This window comes from Engystomops pustulosus, chromosome 4, assembly GCF_040894005.1.
Source record: "Engystomops pustulosus chromosome 4, aEngPut4.maternal, whole genome shotgun sequence".
Lineage (NCBI taxonomy): Eukaryota > Metazoa > Chordata > Amphibia > Anura > Leptodactylidae > Engystomops > Engystomops pustulosus.
In genome coordinates, this window is record NC_092414.1 from 113,276,181 (window position 1) to 113,300,467 (window position 24,287).

General features: G+C 38.9%; 1 protein-coding gene across 2 annotated transcripts in view; it reads right to left on the reverse strand.

The window, feature by feature from the left end:
• TBC1D22A (TBC1 domain family member 22A) overlaps positions 1-24,287 on the reverse strand; it is a 373,643-nt gene that overhangs the window by 304,044 nt on the left and 45,312 nt on the right. The gene's annotated exons all lie outside the window — the stretch shown is intronic.

Consider the following 24,287-nt stretch of genomic DNA (forward strand, 5'->3'; position numbering starts at 1 on the left):
CGAAACAGGCGCGGGCCTGCTCTTCTGCGCATGCGCAGACGGCAGGCTCGCCGGACGAGGGCGCGCAGCTACGCGGAGCTGCGCGCCGAAGATGGGTGAGTAGGAGGAGTAAAGTGGCTACCGGGGCGTGGAGTAGCCGCCTCGTGTAATCTCATAAGCGGCTACTCCACGCCCCGGTAGCCGCATAAGTACATTTGAATAAATATCAAATTAAAGTTCTCAAAAAAGTGCAGGGACGTGAGGATTAGCCCTTAAAAGGGCTATCCTCACGTCCCAATGATCCACCTACCACCCAATCTACCTTTATAGGTAGATTTGTGGTGGTAGGTTCCCTTTAACTATTACATTTTACAATATAAAACCGACAAACATCTATTATTGTATGTGAAACATGGAAAAGATAGTCATGTTACTTGCGCCCTTGACCCACAGGTCATTCCTATGTATCCTCCTGTGGCCACTATCTATAGAGTACACATAATGAATTTGCTCCCCTTACAACCTCTTAATACCATTGAATTATAATGAAAAGGTTAAGATTCTGTCAGGGTATTGTTTTTATATCTTTTTTTTTCTTACCGTCAAGAGTAGGTATAAGGTAAAGCCTACAAAACATATCTAATGTCATTGTGAACGAAGCTTCAATGCCGTTACTCACCTGCTACTGACAAAAAAAAAACAAGTTTTAGCACAGCTGGAGAGAGCCTCTGACAACAATTCCAACAATATGTTTATCATGCTGCCTGGTATATGTATCATCCCTTCTTCTAAAATCATATTCAGATATTACTGAAGTGGGCGGCACTCCCTGGTTGTGACATCAGCTAAGGGCACCGAGGCCCGAGTACTTCGGGCATTCATATTCATGATTCATTCATGTTCAGAATGCGGGAGGAATGGTATACAATATATGATGTGTACAAGTTAAAGGCAATGATCTTTACTTAATAGTGGCACATATATTGCCAAATAAACTGGAGCAGGTAATTACTATAAGGTGAAGGTAAAGTACCACTTTATTTCACTCTGCCTTAATATAGACTCCCAACCAGTAGAGATAAATACATAGCAGTGGTCAATCAGTGGTAAAGCAGGGGAAGGCTTTGCAGCACTAACCACATTAATACAATAGACTCATAACCCAGCCTTTCTTAGGTACCATTTACCAAATAGGACTATACTTTATTGCCCAGAAGACTTATTACTAGGATATTTGAATTATATGCCTGGTCTCAGTATAAGGATAAGGGAAAAAGGCAAAATAATTTTTTAACATCGTACTACTGCGGCAAGTGGGAAGACATTTCCACATTAATCATACGTAATGTAAAGACCATATGCAAGAAGCATTCTCCCTTAAATAACAATTTCGACTGCTGTTTATACCCCAAGCCTAAAGTGTTTATGACAATGCAATGCTTATTTTCCATAAATGGGTTTCATTTCCAAGCAACATATTTAGAAAGTACAAAGATCCTCATACAACAGCCCAAAGATACATAAAATTGCTTCAATTACGAGAGAAAAATATTTGCAATCCTATCTCAGGAAAGAGTTTACAGAGACGGTAAATATCATGAAAGTTCTGTAAGATGGATGTGGAAGTGAAATGACTGTGCTCAATATGCTAGAAACGTTGTTTAGTGCTAAATAGAAAAAAAAACGTCCTATCCCCGGCTATATCCTAAATGGTTTTGCAGGAATTATTTATATTTCCACAGCTGCTATATACTTGCACATATTTTAGAGTGTATTGTGTGAACTGCTCTTATTTATGTCGGTAGCGTCTCCTTTCGTAGCTGCAGCACTTATTCGCGCTCATCTGCATGCTCATATAACATACAGTAGAAATATTTACATTAATGGGAGTCCTCTGTATTGGAAGCGCACATAGCCACAGGACTTAACAAGAGAGAACATTATGTTGTAAAATAACCAATTATACAGGCATTTTGTCAAGAGGCAAATTTTACACCGGCCCAATAATGCCCTGCTTTGGAGTACTGTAAAGAAAAGCTCAGTTCTAGTCAGAGCCTCATGGGCTTTGAACCAGGGAACAAAGGTTCAAGATCACTCGAATGTTACAATAAACAAGTCAGTCAGGCCCTGTTCCCTTGCTGCAGGTACTAAATGACAAGAATAAATTGTGCCAGAGCTCTTCATAGAGCATTAACCACACTATAATATAAATAGCAGTCAACCTTCAAAACACCATCTACAGAAGAAGAACTTTATAGTATAAAAGCGGCTAAAGTATAGAAAATATTCTGTGCATCATGAACATAAACAGTATATCTGTAAGTTCCGACTTGCATACAAATTGAACAAACCTACAGAACCTATCTAATACGTAACCTGGGTACAGCCTGTACGAGTTTATAGAAGGCTCAAATCGACATATGCACAATAAAAAAAAAAAAAAAAACACACACTTTTCACAATGCTTAAGAGTGTTACATATCATGGAGCGGAATGCTACAGTAACAGAAACAACACAAAACAAACTTAAATAGCATATACAAAGCATAGTTCTGTCACTTAAGCCTCATGCACACAAACATATCCCTGCTTTGCTATAGCCAGGCAGGCATATGTCGGCACACAGAAGAGGAGGAGGGAGTGAGTGCTGCTCAGCCCAGCCCCTCTCTATAGAAATTTGTGGCCGCACAGCCGTTGATACGGCAGAAGATGCCATATCTTTTTGTGGCTATAGCTAGGAATGGTGAGAACTTGTTCTGCTGACCGTACCGAGTCCGGGGCGCCATAGCCGTCTATTGGGGAACGCATGTATAGCCATACATACGTCCCCTAGATGGTTATGTGCATGAGGCCTTAATCAGATATTACAGTGGAGTTACAATATCAGTTAAAATAACAGTACAATAATAACAATGACCCTGGAGGCTTCAAACTCAATATCAAGTTAAGTTACAAAACGAGGAGGATAGGGTCAATACCCAATACAGAGCCAAAGGGGAATCACACCACCTATCCCAGATTTTGCCAAATTTCCTAGGGTGGCAGGAACTTGTTGTTTTAAAGGAATTGGCCACTATTCAAAAACTTTAACAGAATAAATATAAGACCATAATAGGGTTACCCACATTTTATTTATCCTGTTAGAGTTTTGGGTTCACCATCAGGAGCTGCAGATCACGTGACCCTTGGGCAGCAGGTCTGCGGACTTCCCAAATTCGACCCCAAATTTAAGCAGAGCAAGTATAATGTGGGTGGCCAGATTATGGTTGTACACTTATGCCGTTAACGTTTTTGATTAGTGGCTAGCCTCCATTTCCCTTCCATTGTGGACAGCTTAAGGTGAACACTGGATTTTTATGAGTTCAATAAAGTTTGTATTTCCATTTTGCATCAGCTCTTATTCATTGTGCCAATACACTTGTTTCTTTTTTCTTCCTACATTTACGGTTCCAACATATATGGTTGCAGCAGATGTGTGGCATTTTATCTTCGGCATCACATAGAGTATTTTTGTATCTTTTTGTGGAATCTAGGATCTCTGTACTATTAGCATATTTAGTTTGTATTGGATACGTTTTCATTATCAGACCAATCAAAAAGTATCCCCTTTGGAATGTAGCAAGACATAACACTATAAATATGTCAGCATCAGTGACCGGACAGCCCATCTCATTATCATTCTGCAAAACTAGATTCACATCAATATTCATGGATTTCGACACACTACATTAAACAAAGAAAGGTGCGTAATAGACCGTGAAAAAGGCTAAACACCATTTATCTCTATCTTCGGAAAATTTACCCTATTCCACTGCAGTGTAATCCTTTTTAATACTTAAATTTACTGTGGGTCAATGTAGATATTGAAGTATGCAGACAAATTTATGTCCAGATTTACATATGTATTATTTAATATCCTTACAAACAGCTAAAAACCTAAAATAGTAACTCACATTGGTGTATAGCTTATTTTTACATGTGGGTTTAAAGCAAGGTCAGAATCAAATGATTTGACTTCAGCCACATGAAGGGCATACCTTCCAAATCAATCACTGAATGTATCTGGAGCAAAGTGCTGTGTATATGCAATACTAAGTTGCTGAATATGTTGAACAACCTTTATGAAGATAAATAGCAGATGCCCTAACAATTAAAACTCCTTTCCTTTCTGGAGACATCTAGTTAATTGTAAAGTTTCAGTTGACTTTCCTCACTAATGACAACATCTCAAAGGAATGTAAAACATTAAACCAAATGTATAGTGGTGCGTCGTGTGGTGCACCATTATTGGGAAAAAATGGTCTTATATGAATGGCGCTGGCACGTTCTTTTCGTTCAAAGTAGGATCCATTTATTTCCAGAAGACAAGTAAAAACAAGACAACACATTTCGCATCTTCTTTAGGTGCTTTTAAAAATAAAAAAAATATGTGGGAAGATATCATGAAAACAGGGTGGTTCCCTGTGTATGGGGTTAGTAGATAAGTTAGTCCATGGGCTATGGGGATAATTGTAGATTGTGGCTTTTATAGCTAATCTATGAAGTTTTCCTGGTGCTATTATAAGAACAGTGAAATGGTAAAGTAAACTGGCAAGTGCAATATGCTCTGGTCACAAAAATGAACAATAAAACAAAACATAATTTTTCCATCTCATCAGAGCAAGTCATAAGCCATAAGCTACAACTTACCAAGCTGGTCCGTAGATAGGACCATAAAATTTAGTGACCATCAACTATACTACGATGGATAAATTACTTTCTAAAAACACTGCAGACATAAAGAGAATGTATTATAATTATAATATCTTGTTTTCAAATAAGTTTTTATTTACCTATTTTTTTTTTCCATTTTAGGTCCATGAATATGGAAGCTACCATCTTGTCTAATATCTTCTGCTCTGTTACCAGCAATGTCCTTGTTCTCTTTAAATGGGTTGGTCACTAATACATTTTACCAGGGTAAGTAAAAGACTGTAACAGCTCAGTCAGTTGCTGGCGTTGGCCATGTGGCTACTGTAAGGGAATTGGCCACTAATAACAAACTTTTCTAGTATAAGACCCTAATAGGGTTAGGCATATTGTACTTAACCTGGAAAACTTTGTCTGTAGTCCTTGAAAGCTATGGGTCAAGTGAACTTGGAACGTCACGTGAAGTCCCATGCCCTGCTGGCTTTCGGTGTATGAAGGGTGTATACAGTGACTACTGTCTGCACACCCCAGCTGTGATAACCACTCACATATTAGAGGATGACCATGACCTCTAACCACTGCTTTGGTAGTGGTCATCACCGAGGGGTCGTGCAGACAGTGATCATTCCTCAAAAGTCAGCATGACACAGGAAACATGAAGCTTCCAAGAACAAACTTTATGAGGTTAAGTAAAACCCCATTAGGGTCTTGTACTGGTAAAGTTTGTTATTAGTGGTCAACTCCTTTACCGTAGCCTATGACCTTCGCCAGCAACTGACTGGAGCTGCCTCATTCAGGTCTATAGTAAACACATCTACATCAATGACTGTCGGAGGTGGATACCATTAGGGTGTTCAGGTGTTCTATTCGGGTGTTACCTTCTACTGTAGTTCTGTAGTTGCGATGAGCGGTTTTATCATAAACCAATTTACTACCTTCAAAATTTTTTTTGTTAAACTTGATAAAACTTTTAAGTATCATCCACTGTTCACTTCAGTCAAAAAGAAATGAATTTTGAGATCCAGACCAGGCTCGTCATCAGTCAGTAACACATGGTGTATACCGTTTTTCATTTAAAGACCATTTGGCACCAAAATACCATTATGTATAAAAAGTGTCTCTTTGTATATACACATTTTAGGGTGTTGTAGAAAATAGTATTTTATTTACGTGCATTTTAAGCATTTATTTTATAAATAAAAGCCTATAATTTTTCAATGAAATGGAGCACCTAATCGTTTTTTTTTTTGGAGTAGAAGTTTCATCCCCAAGCCCTCTTTTGGATGTAATGCTACACCCATCATTTTGGGTTATCCATGGCTGCCCCATGGATTAAGGCTAGACCAGGAGTGCTGTGGCTTGAACACAACCCAAGGAGGTGAATGTACATTCATACTGTATCTCCACATTTTAAAGGAGATACATACAATACTACAGTATATCAGTGCTTTCTGTCCTTTTTATGTTCACTGTTCTGTTCAGAAAATACAGCAAGTTTGAGTTCATTTCTTAGTGGCCATATCTGTTCAGCTCACACTTGTGATCCCTCCCCTGTGCTGTCAGCTACAAAAATGAGACAATGAATCTTATTCTTCTCGTGTAATTAAAGTATCCATGATAACCTCTAATGCTATATTAATCAAACTCAATTGTCATTGGTTATTAAGTCAGAATGTTCCTAAGAAAAATAAACTACTAGAGATAATGTTTATGGAAAGAAATTCCTCAAAAGAATAGACAGCTGCAAACTTACTCTACATAAGATGCAGCCATACGTCAGTAAAATGACATCCCAAGCACTTCAGCACTTGGTGGCCAACTCTGCTATTCTTTCTTCTCAATCACTTGATTGCTATATATGGCATGTGAGGTCTGCTACTAACAGTACAAATGGACTGCTGGCTCACACAAAGGGCCATCAAAACCTCAGCCACATGTGTGAGATCACTGAGTGAGAAACGGTTTGCATAACGCCCAAATATACAATTATGTGTAGTAGGCCTTAACCAAAGTGTCTGTATATGCATTGCTAGCTACAATTTTTTTTTTATTTACATCATTTAGTGTTGTGGGGTGTTCAGATATTTTTGGCTTTATAGTGGATATAATTACATATGGATATTGTGCAGAAAATATAATATGGGGGGGGGTGATAATTCTTATAAGCATGAAATGATATGCTTTATTTATTTACAGTGCACAATATTCAAAGTATTCTGTTAGTTGCTTTCTTTATGATCTGTCACTTGGCTGTTCACACCAACAAATGGTGGTCTTTAGGAAATTTGTTATTGTTACATTCTTTAAAGGTGGCTTATAAGGAACAGCTGTATGGAAATAAAATTGTATATATGTATACAGACAGGTGTGTGCCTTTCTTAATAAAGTCCAATCAGTTTAATTAAACACAATGGGACTACAATGAAGGAGTAGAACCATCTGAAGGAACATCAGAAGGAAATGGACAGCAAGTGAGTTAAATATCAGTGTCACAGCAAAAGGGTCTTAACACTAATGACTACGTGATATTTCAGTTTTTCCTGTTAAATAAGCAAAAATATTTACATTTCTGTTTTTATTTAGTGTCAAGGTGAGGTGCAGAGTATACAAATAATGAGAAAAAATTAAGTTTCATCTTACTAATCGGCTGCAATGAAACACAGTGAACTCCCTGTATGTTCTTCCTGTTCCGTCCGTTGAGGAGGCGGGACTTGGGGAGTGTCTCTTTGTGATTTCTTTTTAACGTTTGCATATTTGAGAGTATCCATTCTGACTACCGATACCCTAACACGTCCAAACCCGGCAATGGCAGCTGTGTCGCGACTTCTATGTACCTACTTTTAATATTTTTCATTAAAAGCTATTGATTTTATCCTTGATGGAAACCATCATTTTCTGACTCTCTCCACCGTGGATTACTGAAGCGGCACAACTTCTGGAGTTTCCTTCCTAGAGTTCTCATTATTAGTCCACCATGTCCTAGGAATGGTGAGCGGGTCTCTGTATTCCTTTAGTTATTGTGTAACTTTTTTGTAGATGTTAAAATGCTATTAAACTATTTAAAATAAAAGCATGGCACAACAATAAAGTGATTAAATGAAACAAAAAAAAATTAAAAACAGAATATACAGGTGGTCCCCTACTTAAGGACACCCGACTTACAGACAACCCATAGTTACAGACAGACCACACTGACCTCTGGTGAAGCTCTCTGGATGCTTTACTGTAGTCCGAGACTGCAATGATCAGCTGTAAAGTGTCTGTAATGAAGCTTTATTGTCACTGGGGCAAAAAATTTTTTTGCCTGGATCAACAATTATAAAATTATAGTTTCGACTTGCATACAAATTCAACTTAAGAACAATCCTCCGGAACCTATCTTGTACGTAACCCGGGGACTGCCTGTACACACAGTGACATATTGTTACCACCACACTAAAAGACAATTGCAAAATAATTGACAGATGTCTGGGATGAACTTGCTGTAACCTCTTTTTGGTTTGGATTGCTTTTCAATAACGCAGCTCCATTAAGCAAGAGGGGATTACATCCTTTAAAGCATGTAAAACTGAAGTAGCTGTTCCATTCTCATTGCCTGCCATCTTATAAGAATCAGGAGCTTCATTTCCCTATGTGACCATGATCTTCAAACTATTTCCACTAATAAGGCTTCTTTGGCTCACACAAACTAGCAGTTGGCACAACAACTTCTCTGTATTCTTTCCTGAACGGCTCTGCCATTTGGTGAAGCTTTCAGTATAAGCCATTTGGGAATGATTTCTCACACAGATGCAAAGTTGCTCTGTTATGCCTTGACTGGCATGAAAACAACACAATAAGGTTTCATAGTTGAGACAAGGCTGCAGAACACAAATAATCTTCATAAAAGTTTAGCATAACACAAAAAAACGGCAAACTTCATTGGAAGAATGTACCGTAAACCACAGTGTTAAAACGCAATTAATCATCTCTCTGGTTTCTATATAAAAATGCATTCCTAATAATGCAACAATTCTGCATCCAATTTTCTCAATAAAAAGTTATTTCTGTTATAATCATATGAGCAACCTGACAAATGGACGTTACCAGTGAAGGATATATTCCTCTATAGCAGTGATGGTGAACCTTTTAGAGATTGAGTGCTCAAACTACAACCAAAAGTCACATATTTTTTACAAAGTGCCAAATGCCAATATAAAGTAGCTTATTACTTCCTGCTCGATCACAGGTTTCAATCATATTGGCGTCCTGAGGGCACCAATACAGTAGAAAGAAGGAGAAATTCAGATTATAAAATTGTAGTTTCCCTCTAAGGTCCCCCTAACAGGATGCATCACAGGCCCTGAGAAGGGGCTCCAATGATATCCACCTCTGTCCACACCTCCTTGCTCCTCTTGCACTTAAAGTCACTTTAAAATAGCGCTGGACGTGGCATGTCCTGGGCTGCCTGTGACTGTAGGAGCAGTTCTTGGGTCCTGAATGGCGACCTTTGTGCTGGGTGATGGCTTTGAGTGCCACCTCTGGCACCCGTGCCACAGGTCCGCCACCACTGCTCTATAGTCCAAGATCACCCATACATTGAGGGCCAGTGAATAGACAGCTTCTAAAGGGTATAACAAAGGGACAGCAAGAAACAAGATAAAATGCTTCAAACAATTCACTAGGAATTAAAGTGATTAGAAAAAAGGAGATCTCTTTAGCAAATAGGAATTGGCTAATACATCTAAGACATCATTGTACATAGAGGTTCAGTATACAGGAACATCCTGAAAACTTAATTAGTTGTTCCAGGACTTTAAAATAAAGGACCATAATGATAAGAATATTAGAAAATATTACTTCCAGAATTTAGATAAAAGCGTAAAATAAATAATAAATGGATATAGCTGGATTTCTTCAGGAGCTGAATGAGGTTCATGAAAATAATGAGTTACCCCTCTCCCATGGCTATACATTTCCTGCCATTAAACAACTAGAGGAAAGCCTCTGCAATGCTATTATTAGAGATGTCACCCTGGACAACTCAGGTGAAATTTGCTTTATCAGTCTTAGCACCGCCGATATACTTCCAGACAGATATCCCAACACCTATTAACTCCTCACACAATTTCAGGTCAAGCATGTCTTGAAATACATATTTGGGGTGTAACTATAAAGGCTTCAATATCACAAATATATTTTGGTTCTTCTCCTCAGTGTCACTTCTTATCCCGTAGTTAATGGGTTAACCTCATTTCTTTGCACAGAACACATGCTACGGCTTGTTAATTTGTTTCAAAGCCTGTACACATCAAAAATGACTAAGAAACCTACTTGTTTTGTTCCCTTGGTTCTGATGTAGTTTATTGATTTCACTGGAAGCAAACAGATGATGGAAGTGTCTTTGACTTCACCAAACTGTGCTAACATATAAGTCTGGAAGACGACACGGCTTTTCATCATCTTATTTGAAATAGTCAAACATATTTGTGCATTTTAACACACAATTAAATCGACAACGTTTAACTAATGAGTGTGTTATGGTCTTTCTTTCTTGGCCAATTTGTGCTCATTTATATTTCTATGTTTATGGGATACAGTCTTAGGCGGACTTTATTATGGCATCTATGCGTTTCGGATATCATCCTTACTTATGGCCATGAGTAAGTATGAGATCTGAAATGCATAGGCAGCTTACATAGCTCACCTGCACTACAATGCACCATGTAGTATTTTCTGTTCAATTAAACTTTATAACAAAAATTAAAGTATACTAGTGAATAAAGCACATACCAAAGCAGTACATGTATCTTAAAGCATGCAGGCACAGAAATAATGCATCCAGTATCACAGATGGACTGTATATGGAAGGTCTCATCATGGTCAAAATAGTAATAATGTCAATGTCAGGCTAACTCCTTTTATGGAATGCATGAAGAGAGTATTAAAGACCTCCATGTCTCTAAGGAACAAAAACTAACAATATTAACCATTAAACATATACTACACGAGAAGATAAAGGGAAGCACATTTGGGGATGGAGGGGGGAGGGAAAAGAAGAGGCACTGGGAGAGGACACAGTAGGGGAAAAAGAAGAGGGGAAGAAGGGAGGAAAATATTTCATGCTGATTCCCGATTATCCACTGCTAATTGCACCTGGGAGGAATTTGACATAGTAGGGATCAACGGACTGCCCCAGCTACTCCTATCCAAGAGGCAAATTCCGTCGAACTGTGGTATTCGATCCATAGAGTCCAAACCTTGACGAATCTATCAAGCTGATAATCCACCATCCCCTCCATAGCTCTCATCTCCTCCATTCTCATGATATGATTCAGGGCTTCTGCCCATTGAGCCCTTGAAGGGGAAACACTTGACTTCCAGAGTCTGGGAATAATCTGGCATAAATGCAGTGTCTCAGGAAGCCTTTCTTTACCACTGAGATCGAACCAGGAATGATAGACAATAGCCCAAGTTCTGGAAGTGGTGTAATATTATCTGACCATAATTTATTATAAAATGCGAAAAAGCGCTCCCCACAAGTCTCTGACCCCAGGGCACGACCACCAAATATGTAGCATGGAAACTTGTTACCATGTAGTATTTTATTTCTATGAAGAATAATGTATGAAGAAGTTTTTAAATAAGAAAGTGCAGTGGTGTCTTCCATTAGCTGGATCCAGGCTGTGTCTACGTTGGTCAAAGTCCCGGGTGCACTCCATTATATCTGCATGGAGTTATGAATGAATGCAAGGTTTGATTAGCTTTTTTTTCAACTTACTGTTTTTTTTTTATTGCCAATGACACATGGGCCACAAGCAGACTGCAGATATGTTGTTTGCATCCCCCAGGGCAATTTTCAGCTCTAGAAATGATGGAGACGAGATTCACTGCAACAAATATCTCATACATGGAGTACGGCTGTTCATGCAACATGATGTGGCTTGAGACATCGTTCTTTGTGGAAAGAAGGAGAACTAGGCCATAAATGCCTATATTATCCCTAATAAAGAGCCTGCAAGTGATAACAATGGACTGTGCTATTACACCTGGAGGCGAAGGCCATCCTCACAACAATGAGAGCAGCTGCATATCATTGTCCCCTGGGGATCCTCCCAGATTTGGGGGGAAGCAAAGACTTAAATTACTTGTCGCTGCTTTCCAGATTCTTGTCAGCAGATTCTTTGTAAATAAAAGTGTTTTGTCTCTTCTTTGTTGTGCTTGCTTTCCCAGAATTAGCACTGATAGCCTAGCTAGATAGAAGTCAACGGGAGCAGCAGCTGCAGTTATGGCTTCCGGCCGCTAAGACTTATACGGCTTCATAAGAACTGGAGAACATACTAATCATAATCTGAAATAGCAGACTAGTCAGAGTAGATAACAAAGCAGCATCGACTCAGAAGTACTCAATAGGAGGTCATTCCCATTATGCTATACAATTATACTATAGAGCACCACTAGACTGGAAGGTATAATAACCATTTCCCATTACAGTTTGTGCAGCAAAGATTCAAATGGCTTTAGAATCGAGATACTAGCACATATATCTATTATATCAAATTTGTATACCAGATTTAAAAAAAAAAAAAAAAGCTCCTTTGCTACCTCTGCCACCAACAAAAACTAGACAAGAGCCACCGTCAATTTTCCTAAAACACTTGAGAAGGTCTAATTACACACTAGGCTTTCTTCAATACAATTGATTAAGCAGCCAATACCGTGTGGGATTTAATTAAGGAAAGCTTTCTTTTGTGTTAAAAAGCAATCCATTATTTCAAACAAAAAACAAAACTAGATAAAATACTAAAGATGTTCATTTTCCAGCTCAACAAATGATCTCAATGTTTTTGTTATATGCCCCCTGTAATAAATGAGTAATATGAAGATCACCTTAACACTGTGAAAAAGTTCAAGAAATAAATAAAAAGTTTTAAAGCTAGTTTACGAGGAGCTACGATGACATGGGAAGACTCGGCAGTAAATGAATCACTAAAAGCGAGTGACCATAACACAACCCACTATCCACTCACATTACATTATTAGTAGTGGGGAACGGAACACAGAATCTAATAGTAGGTCATGTATTGAAGTGGTAAAATTCTAAACAGAAGGTTGTTGGATCAGAGCTATAGGGCAATGGTGAATGAGTTTCTCCTCTGCTTCTTTTATTGGTCATGATTCATCATGTTGGAGAGTACATATACTAAATCTCCAAAGCTTTTGTGTAGAGTTTCAATATTTGTCAGTATATTTACTGTTAAACAAGATAACACTGGATCCATTAAAGTCTACTATGCAGACCCCAAATCCTGTACTATTATGCGAGGTGACTTTTGCTAAGACAATACGTATCCTATGGTGACAATCCAAGCAGTTGGCTGTGTGTCGGTGCCCTTGCACAGGTGTTGTGGTTGACCAATTTATAGATTGTAAGCGCTTAAAAACCAACCCTATTGCTTCAACCAACCAGGTTAATAATCTTTATTGTCTTTTTTCTTTGTATATGTAATCCATTATCGGTGTAGTGCTGTGAAATATGATAGTTTCTGTAGAAAATGATGATAATTAAAATAATCATCATCAATGCAATGTTCTCTGCTGCAGTAAGTGTCAGGACTAGGACACTTCTCCAAAAAGAAAGAAAAAACTTTTCAATGGGAAAAATATTTGCAGACAACCATTGCAGGCACTATTCCCTGTTTAGCACAGAATAGGCTACTCGTTGGTAGGACTTGGAAGTGCTTTAAGGGGTATTCCAGGAATCAGCATCATTCATATACAAATAGGTCCTTAAAATATAAGCTAAAATGTAATTAATTATTTAAAATTTTGCTCCCCTTAGCAGAAAAATGCTGCTGACATACCCACCGTAATGAAGAATTAAAATGCTACTGGCCATGCAATCAGTCAGTTAGTTCCTCCCTGCGGAGTAGACACAGGACAGAAGATGGCTGCTGGTCACATGTCCACATTGCATGATCTGCACCTGCCTGGTCAGGTCATGTGATCACTACTTAGTTTGGCTGTAGTCATCCAGTATGGCCAGTGTTGTGGTGAGATGTCATCTCAGTGAGGTAATGAGTAGTGATTACACATTACTATGGTAACAGAGCAGGACAGTCTGTTACTTCATCACTGGGAGCAGACTATAAGAGGGAGGAGGAGTTAATGAGAACTATAGGATCATGGGATTTGTAGTTTGCAGCAGAGGCCATCTTGGTGATTACTCCGAAAACGTTAGAGAGAACATAAAATTTTGTACATGATAAAATCAAACTATTTAAGCTCCATTTTGTGGCTATTGACATTGGGTTATGTTATATTCGTTTATTTATAGCATTATGGGTTTTTGTATTATACATTCATATTCCTGGAATACCCCTATAAGCCTGTGCATTAAATAGTACGTTTATTCAAATATGACGACAATATCTCTCAAGTCATGATTTTTGTCCTGGGCAGATTTTAGCATGTATTTTTATTATTCCCCAGAACATTACAGACCATGGGGTGGGGGGATGATTTGGCAAGCTCTGTGCAGCGCTGCATAATCTGTGTGTGCTATATAAAGTAAGGAGTTATTATTATATCGAAACAAAATAAGACACCACAGAGCAATAACATGGTCAGATGAAACATTAGAAGTGAAGGCCCTGAATCTAGGGGAATGAGATAAGAAAGGCAGTCTTAAGAAAATACACACTATAATTCTATCGTCATTTTTTAGAGAGAGAAAAAAAAGGTATTTACTGAATAGATATCAGTTAAGAATATAGTCAAGAATAGATGTGTATATATTCTATCATGTTAAGAGATAGAAAGTTTCTATGACTGCAGCTGCTTGCATGCCTAATACTTGAGTTACAGTTATTGCGGATTCCTAAAAAAAATGTTTTTATGCATTAAAAAAAATGTATGCATCCTGTTGGGACTAAACATGGCAGAACATGGGAAGGCCCCAGCAACCTAGAAAATTATCCACTAAATAACAGCTGAGAGCTACAGTGCGGGAAAAGTATTCAGGCTGCCACCAATTATGCAAGTTCACCCACTTAAAAAATGTATAAAAAACTAGAAAATCACATTGTCTGATCTTTAAAGAATTTAATTGCAAATTATGGTGGAAAATAAGTACTTGGTCGACTAAATCAAGCAAGATTTCTCTCTCTCACAGACCTCTACCTTCTTCTTTAACCCCTTCCCGACTAGTACGGCACGCACCTGGTCCCGGTGCATGGAGAGGCCTCGCGAGAGGGCATAGCCGGTAAGTCTTTGCTGCATAATGCAGGTGTTCTCACCTCGATTGCCTCGTGCAATGCTGCCGGCGGCTTCAAAAACATCATCTTGCCACGGATCATCGCTCCCCGATGACGACACGGGGAGCGGCGATCCGTCGTCATGGTAGCCTCGGGTGTTCCGAATACCCGAGGCTACTTCGTTTTAACCCATTCATTACAATGTGCTAATTGCACATTGTAATGAATGGGGAGTAAAATCCACATATACTGCCATACTGCAATATGGCAGTATATGGTAGTATCGATCAGACAACCTAGGGTTAGAGTACCCTAGGGAGTCTGTAAAATAGTAAAAGTAAAAAAAAGTAAAAAAAAAAATAATAAAAAAAACCTAAAAATTCAAATCACCCCCCTTTCCCTGGAACTGATATAAATATAAATAAACAGTAAAAATCATAAACACATTATGTATCGCTGCGTCCGAAAATGTCCGATCAATATAGAATAACGGTTTTTCACTGCGTTTAACCCTGTAATGGAAAATAGCGTCCAAAGTCAAAAATGGCATTTTTTTGCCATTTTGAAAAATCTAAACAAATTAATAAAAAGTGATCAAAAGGTCGCACAGTCGTAAAAATTATAGCAATGCAACCGCCATCAAAATTTGCAAAAAATGACACTACCCATAGCTCCATACACCAAAGTATGAAAAAGTTATTGGCGCCAGAAGATGGCAAAATTTAAAAAAAAAATTTGGTACAGGAGGTTTTAATTTTATTAAATGTATGAAAACATTATAAAACCTATACAAATTTGGTATCCACGCGATCGCACCGACCCAAAGAATAAAGTAGACATGTCATTTGGGGCGCACAGTGAAAGCTGTAAAATCCAAGCGCACAAGAAAACATCGCAAATGTGTTTTTTCCCAGTACACAGCAGTGGAATATTAAATACCGTCACTATGAAGTGTAATTTGTTATGCAGAAAATAAGCCATCACAGAGCTCTTTATGTGGAAAAATAAAAAAAAGTTATAGATTTTTGAAGGTGGTGAGTGAAAAATGGAAGTGAAAAAACTAAAAAAGGCCAAGCCGTTAAGGGGTTAAGAGGCTCCTCTGTCCTCCACTAATTACTTGCAGTAATGGCTCCTGTTTGAACTTGTTGTCTGTATAAAATACACCTGTCCAAGACCAGTCAAACAGTCACACTCACTATGGTGAAGACAAAAGAGCTGTTGAAGGACACCAGAAACAAAAATGTAGACCCGCACAGGCTGGGAAGACTGAATCTGCAATATTCAAGCAGTTTGGTGTGAAGAAATCAACTGTGGGAGCAATAATTAGAAAATGGAAAAAAGACACTGAATCTCTTGATGAGGGGCTTCACACAAGATCTTACCGCATGGGTTCAAAATGTTGAAAGCTGGGACCAACATAACAAAGGCTACGGTCAGTAACAACACCCCCAGGGAGTCAGATAATGCAGTGCCGGATGTGTCCCACTGCTTAAAGGGGTATTCCCATGAAGACAAGATTCTTAAATATAGTCAGCACAGCAAAAAAAAAACACTTTTATGAATAAAAATATAGCATTTCATACATATAATACCAAACTGTCTATTAATCCTGATGTGTACAATCTTGGGTTCCCCCGGGAACCAACCATAAAACTGCTGAATATGGTCGGGCAGGACAGATTCTTCACATGAATAGCGTCTCATGTCAGCACACAGTGCTTCTGCATTCAGCCCTTAACCCCCCCCCCTCTTGCAAGACGAGCTCAAAACAAATACTTCTTGCCGGCAAGCAGCGTGCAGATTGAGGCTACAAACTACACATGAGATAAGGTCTTTATCCAGGGGAGGGAGGTGTTATGGCTAAAAAGTAGCAGAGCTGGAGTGCCATTGTGTATTATATATCCATCTCATGGATCTCTGATCTCTCATTTAATGATCTGTCTCTACTCTCTTTCGATGTGTCAGATACTAGTGAACGTTCAGAAGCTAACTGAAAGTGTAGATAAACCTGGGACCCTAATAATCTAAGCATTTTGTCAGCACACAGCATCTCATAGCTTTAGAAGGATCATGAAGTTTCTGCCCAGAGAGACCCGCCAGAGAGACACCGGAATCTTACACTGACCATCACTAAGTGACAAAGCCAAAAGAGCAATAAAAAAAAACTGAATAAAATTGTAAAGTAAGGATGCTAATGTTTTGCTTTATTGTGTAAACATTACAAGAGTATAAAAATGAGAATTTCTTTCATGTGCATACCCCTTTAAGTCAGACAGCATTTGGATGTTCCAAAAGAGTATTGCGAGAATGTCATATGGTCAGATGAACCCAAAGTAGAATGCTTTGGTTGAAACACAAATCGTCATGTTTGGAGGAGAGTGAATGCCGAGTTGCATCCAAAGAACACCATATCTAATATGAAGCATGGGCGTGGTATCACGATGAGGGGTCGTTTCTCTGCAAAGGGATCATGGTGGCTCAGTGGTTAGCACTACAGCCTTTCAGCACTGGTTCTAGGTTCAAGTCCGAACTAGGTCAATGTCTGCAAAGAGTTTGTATGTAGTCTCCCTGTTTGCGAGGGTTTCCTCTCACACTCCAAAAACATACTGGTATGTTGTTTAGATTGTGAGCCACATTGGGGACAGGGACTGATTTGGCAAGCTCTATGCAGCGCTGTGTAATCTGTGTGTGTTATATAAAGGAATTATTACTTTTAAAAAGGGACCAGAACGACTGATCCATGCATATGAAAGAATGAATGGGGTCATGTAGCTGAAGATAGCCGAGTACCTGAGTGCAAACCTCCTTCCATGAGCAACTACATTGAAGATGAAACATGGGTGGGTCTTTCAGTATGACAATGATCCCAAGTAAACCACCACCAGGGCAAAATAAGAGTGGCTTTATAAGAAGCATTTTAAGGTCTGGCAATGGCCTAGCCAATCTCCAGATCTCAACTCCCCACCTTTGGAGGGAGTTGAAAGTCTGTGTTGTCCGTTTAAAGCCCCAAAACATTGCTGGTCTAGAGGAGATCTAGATGGAAGAATGGGTCAACATACCAGTAACAGGTGTCTGCCAACCTTGTGAAGACTTATAGAAAACGTCAACAAAGGATATATAACAAAGTATTGAGATCAACTTTTATTATCAACCAAAAACATCTTCCACCATAATTTGTAAATATATTCTTTAAAAACAATATGTTTTGGATTTATTTTTGCTTTTGTCTTTCATAGTTGAGGTCTACCTATGACGTCAATTACAGGCCTCATCTTTGAGCTGAGGCCTGTGAGCTGTGAGCTGACTAAATACTTTACCCCATGGTACATATCTACCCTAGCGAGAATAGAGCATGGACGAATGGACATCCTGAGATGCATCATACTACTTTTAGGAGGCAAACTTCTCATAAAGATCTGAAGGTGTTCAGTATTGCAGAATACAGCAGTCTTAATACATCAGCCCCAATGTGTTGACCCAGTATGCATAGTGCAAGAAAAAGACTTTATATAATTTTGAAATAAAAAAATCATAGTATTTCATCTTTGCTGATTTGTAACTATATTCACATTTCTAGGACTAATAGCTACATAGGAATACAAATACCTACACTGGTAACTACTTAACATTCACTGTACTGCTATGCAAACTCATATTCAACACACAAGCTTTCCAGGAGAAGTACAAAACATTTCTAAAAAAGAAATTTTAAGAAGCTCAACACTTTCATCACATTCATTATTCATTCTTTGGCACAAAATTGTTATTTCAGTGAGATTACTGTAAATCGCTACATGAGGAGATGGCTTGCATGAACAATTAAACGATGGAAACGATAAACTAGATTTAGCTTTATGTTCTTATAGCAAATTTCTTGAGCAATTTAGCAGCACAAGCCTAAAAAAATCCTTTTCAAATGGATCTGAATGGAACAGCAGCTCCCCCATCAGTTGTGAATGGAAATAGCTAAGGAAGGCAAGGAACGCAGGCTGTGCGACCTTGGTAAATACTGCAAACTAATTAATAAAGTCATTTACTCAGATATATACTAAAGCCAAAGACGAGAGGCTTTATAATCTACATGGTAGGTAAATATCATTTCATATGCAGATGTTGAGCGCTACCCATTGCTTGTAAGGCAGTGTTGATGTCACTGAGCCAAGATCAGCTGGATCAGCCATGATGGATTTACAAAATCCATTTTCAACCAGAACTTGGTCGAATCTAGTGGCAAAGGAACCACCACAACATGGATAGTATCCATTTTAGTAAAGTGGCTGTGCTAGACACATGGCAGGTAGGTGTAGGACTACAGGCGGTCCCCTACTTAAGAACACTCGACTTACATACGACCCATAGTTACAAACGGACCTCTGGATATTGGTAATTTATTGTACTTTAGTCCTAGGCTACAATAAACAGTTATAACAGTTATCAAATGCGTCTGTAATGAAGCTTTAGTGTTAATATTGATTCTTATGACAACCCAACATTTTTAAAATGCAATTGTCACAGAGACCAAAAAAGTTCTGTCTGGGATTACAATGATAAAATATACAGTTCCGACTTACATACAAACTCAACTTAAGAACAAACCTACAGAGCCTATCTTGTATGTAACCCGGGGACTGCCTGTATATGGAAACAAAGTCAAAGAACTGTCGCCACCAAATGGTGTGACAGTGCAAGGAAAATATTTTCAAAAACTGCCAGACAATTTTAAAATATGCTATATAAAACCTCTGGCCTATGAGGGGGGCCAGGCAGAACGGCAAAGATGTCAGAAGAACCTTTGTTTGAATGAAACCTTCTACATGTCAACAGCTGCTGCCATCAGAGGCTTTTAGGCAAGCCTCCCTTTCCCCCATGTCCCCTCCCCCAAAAGCACAGTAGGGTAAAGATCACCCATATTACAAAAATCCTCCTCTGCCATAAACAGATGCTGACAAAAGAGGTTTACTCTCTGGGAAAGCTGTGTCCATGAGATGTGTATTTTACCCATTTCTGTACAAAGAATCGTCCCAACAGCATAAATTAAAAATCCATTAAAAATCCAAGTACTCATTTAGCTCCGGAGAATACAGAAGACAAGAAAAAAACAGAACAGATGCTTAGCGTTTTCTAACTACTACCTAAAGTGTGAGAAAACATCCAATAAAATGTAATGCTTTGCTTTCATACATGCTTTAAGATCTAGAGAAAATGACAACAGCAGAGGGTTGTATAGGTCATAGGCATGGATCAGCCAGAACTTTAAAACCACTGACAGCTGTAGTGAATAACATTGACTATCCCATTACAAGAAATGGAAACAAGGGAGCAGTCAGTGATACAAGTTGATCAAGGCCAAATTGTAAACTAGGTCATAGCATTTCCTAAACAAGAGGTGTGTAGTGGTCAGTTCCTGAGAAATAAAAGAATATGGTCAGCGCATGTGAATCGGTTTCTTTCACATCACATGAACAAGACAAAACTGCAGGAATTTTAAGCCCACTAAATTGCAAGAGCTCTCTCAAATACCCAGACCTATCTCAAGAAGGTAAAACCTTCTCAAACGGATTGTCCAGCCTGGTATATAATGAAGCAGAGGAATGGAGGATGTAAAGTTATAGTATTAGCAATGCATCCTCCTTTCAGCTCAGCCATGCTCCCCAGCCATCAGGTCACAGAATGTAGGGAGGGTTGACGGCACTACAGGCTAAGGAAGCAGCAGGTGAGAAGCAGAAAGTAGTCCTGTGCTGCACCCTTCTTCTACTCTACAGCTGTCTGTGTCCTCCTGACCTGATCCCCGGATGCTGGATGATTTGATCTGGTGCAGTACAGACTAGTGTACCGGCTACTTACTGGCTACTTTCTGCAGGACCACACCCCCTTTTTAGACAAATTGGAAAAACCCTCAATAAATGTGATGAAAGTCATTCAGATGCTAATTAATCCAGTGTTCTGGTTGATACATCTACCCCATTAAGTCAAGCCGATTTACATATACCACAATACTCAACATAAACAAGAATTTACACTCCCAAAAAATGCCAAAACAAAAAAGGAAAAATTTGGTAGTAAATCAACAAAAATAAGTAGTTTCATTCAGCACAACCTAACATGTATAAAAATATAACTTTATAATAAAAAAAACACAATCACCTTAACCCTTTAAGGACCAGGGCTTTTTAGTTTTTGCGTCTTTATTTTTCACTCCCAACATTAAAAAAAATTAGAACTTTTTTAGTTTTTCATGTAGAGGGCTGTGTATGGGCTTGCTTTCTGCGTAACAAATTGAACTTCATAGTGGTGGTATTTAATATTCTAAACCGTATACTGGGAAGCAGGAAAAAAATTCTGAATGCAGTGAAAATAATGAAAAAACTCATTTGGCCATTTCTTGTGGGCTTGGATTTTAAGTCTTTCACCGTGCACCCTGAATGACAGGTCCAATTCATTCATTGGGTCAGTACAATCATGGGGATACCAAATTTGTAGGTTTTATAATGTTTTCATACATTTACAAAAATTAAAACCTGTACAGAAAAAAAAAATTCTTCATTTTGCCGTCTTCTGGCGCTAATAACTTTTTCATACTTTGGTGTACGGGTGGTGTCATTTTTTGGGACTTTAGATGACGTTTTCAATGCTTCTATTTTTAGGACTGTACGACCTTTTGATCACTTTTTACTTAATTTTTTATATTTTGATAGATGGGGCATTTCCGGACGCAGCGAAAACCTAATGTGATTATAATTTTTATGGTTTATTTATATTTAAATGACTTCTAGGCAAAGGGGGGGATTTGAATTTTTAGGGGTTTTTTATATATAATTTTTTTTTTTTTTTTTTACTATTTTTCAGACTCCCTAGGGTACTGTATGACAAGAGCAAGCACCTATTTAGAAATTAGGCCAATTTACACATGAAAATGAAGTGACAACGTCTTTATTGAATATATACATGAACATTACAGATATATATTAAAATACAAGATAAAACGGGGGAAGGGAAATAATGCAGGTATCGGAATGAGGGTGAAGATGGAAATTCATCACAATGGATAAGTCAGATAACCGTGGGGACATCAGTGGGGGGGGGGGCGAAGGTATCACTTAATATCATAAAGTGCACAATGCAAATAATGGATTGCCACAATGTCTCAACAGGCCAGTCAAAGTGCTAGTGCATATTGGGAGAAGGTACAGGTATATGTCTACATATTGAGCCAAGGTGCATTCAGAAAGGCGGAGAGAACATTGCTTACCCCTAGTGTCTGGTATGTCCCAAGTGTACCACGGACCGGATGATCCCCGACGCGCGTTTCGGCGCTAGCCTTCGTCTGGGGGAATGTACGTCTGAGGTACTGTATGACAGTACATGGGGACTTTGCACACCATCTATTATAATGTGCAAATCGCACATTGTAATAGATAGCCTAAAACATGATAGCCTTGGATCTTTGTGTGACCCGAGGCTGCCATGGCAACAGATCGTTGCTCCCCAATGACGTTATGGGGAGCGACGATCGATGCCAAGATGTCCAAGCTTGTTAATGCCGCCGGCAGCAAATTACAAAGTAAAAATTCATAAACGAAATTAATGAGATAACACGTGTCAATTTTAGATGGGTGTAATACATGTGATATTGAATCAGCAACGCAATTACAGAACCTCCAACGGTTTATAGGAATTTGAGATACACAAAGTAGGTAGTGCTCTTATTGTTTTGTGTAGAAAAGTGTTAATAACATTAAACCTGTCATCAGGTCTCTGTCACTATTTCTGTCACCTCTACCTGTTGGAGCAGCTCACAAGGATCCCATCCCAGCCTTTATCTCGTCAATTCATACATGAAATATAAAATCCTCTTTTCTTTATTATGTAAATGAGGCTGGTCACAGGGTCCGAGGCAGTGATGTCACCCATGTTACCCCTCCCCTCTCCCCATGTCTGTGTGTAATGTACAGTAAAGCATTGCTGGTGTCTGTGCTTTACCTGCTGACATTCTCTGCTCTCCTAATACACATGTGTGTGAGACACAGACATCAGCTACACAAGTACCTGACATGTTCTGCTATAACATGGCTGCCTGGAGCTGTTGTATCTGTCACATACACACACAGGCTGCAGGGGGCGCCAGCACAAGGACACACACGACATTACACCATTATACCTCACACCATTATGTGGTGGGTGTGGTTGTGCCTCCCACTCATGAGTAAGCTGGATAGCTTGAATATGATAATGACTCATTGGACATCTCTCAGATCAGTTGCATACAGCTTTAGGACCAGAAGCTCCTTCTCTGCACTTCCTCCTCATCCCTGTTAGAAGGCTGGGGAGGGGGGGGGGACTTGTATAACTTTTGATCTGTGTTTTTAAGTGCCAGTACACCGAAGATATTAAAGATCCAATGAAAAATTTCAGCTACAAAATTAATATTTATATTTTTGTTTTGAATTACTCATTTAATAAAGTAATAATAACCCCATAAAATTTACATTTTTATGTTTACGTAAACTAGCATCGGAGGCTAGGAGTCGTGATGTTGCTGCGCCGTGCAGCAGGAATAAAGGCTACTCCACACCACAGTTGCTGGTATTGATGCCGCCTACCAGCTCCTTTTCAGCCCGCAGCTCCATATAGCTGCACACACTGTGCATACGCAGGACTACAGCCTACAGGGTCATGGAATATCCTTTACTCGCCCTTCATGGCTACCCCAGTAGGCTCCAAAACTAATTTAAATGATTAATTAAAAAAATTATATGTATTAATGTTATGGCAAAAACCTTATTAGGTAGATCCCTGATGGTAGGTTTCCATTAACTGTAAAGTGCAAGTTGGGAGTGGGATCTGCATACCCAAATTTCAGTTTAACCATTAAAATCTCCAGTTCTCTGGCACCTAGAAACCCAATCCTGGTATAAAATGAAAGGAGATTCTCCTCTCACCAGTCCAAAGTTATGGAATGGTGAAAGGAGGCATCAAATAAGTATCAGATGAGCAGAAAAAAGGGTTAAAGGTCTCTCCATTCCAATGCTGAAGGTCTGGTCCCAGTCAAAGCAAAAGTGATGACACCCACATGTTAAAAGTACATGTACACCAATTTGGTGCTGCTTCTTCCAAGAAGTCATGTCACCTGTAAGTATCATTATTTCAGGAATCAAAGGCACTGGCTGCTGCAGTACTGCAGAAGAGACCAATTGCTCTGGAGCCGAGGGGCCTTTAGAAAGTGAAGTACCCCAATCTTCTTTATGCACACATCTGTTTCAGAAACATTGGACACAGCCTGTGGATAAGGAGTATGCAGTAAATGTAAAATTTTGCAAAACAGTCACATGCTCTTAAATCCATTATTGAACCAGCTACATGAATGCAAAAGGGAATTTTCTTTTT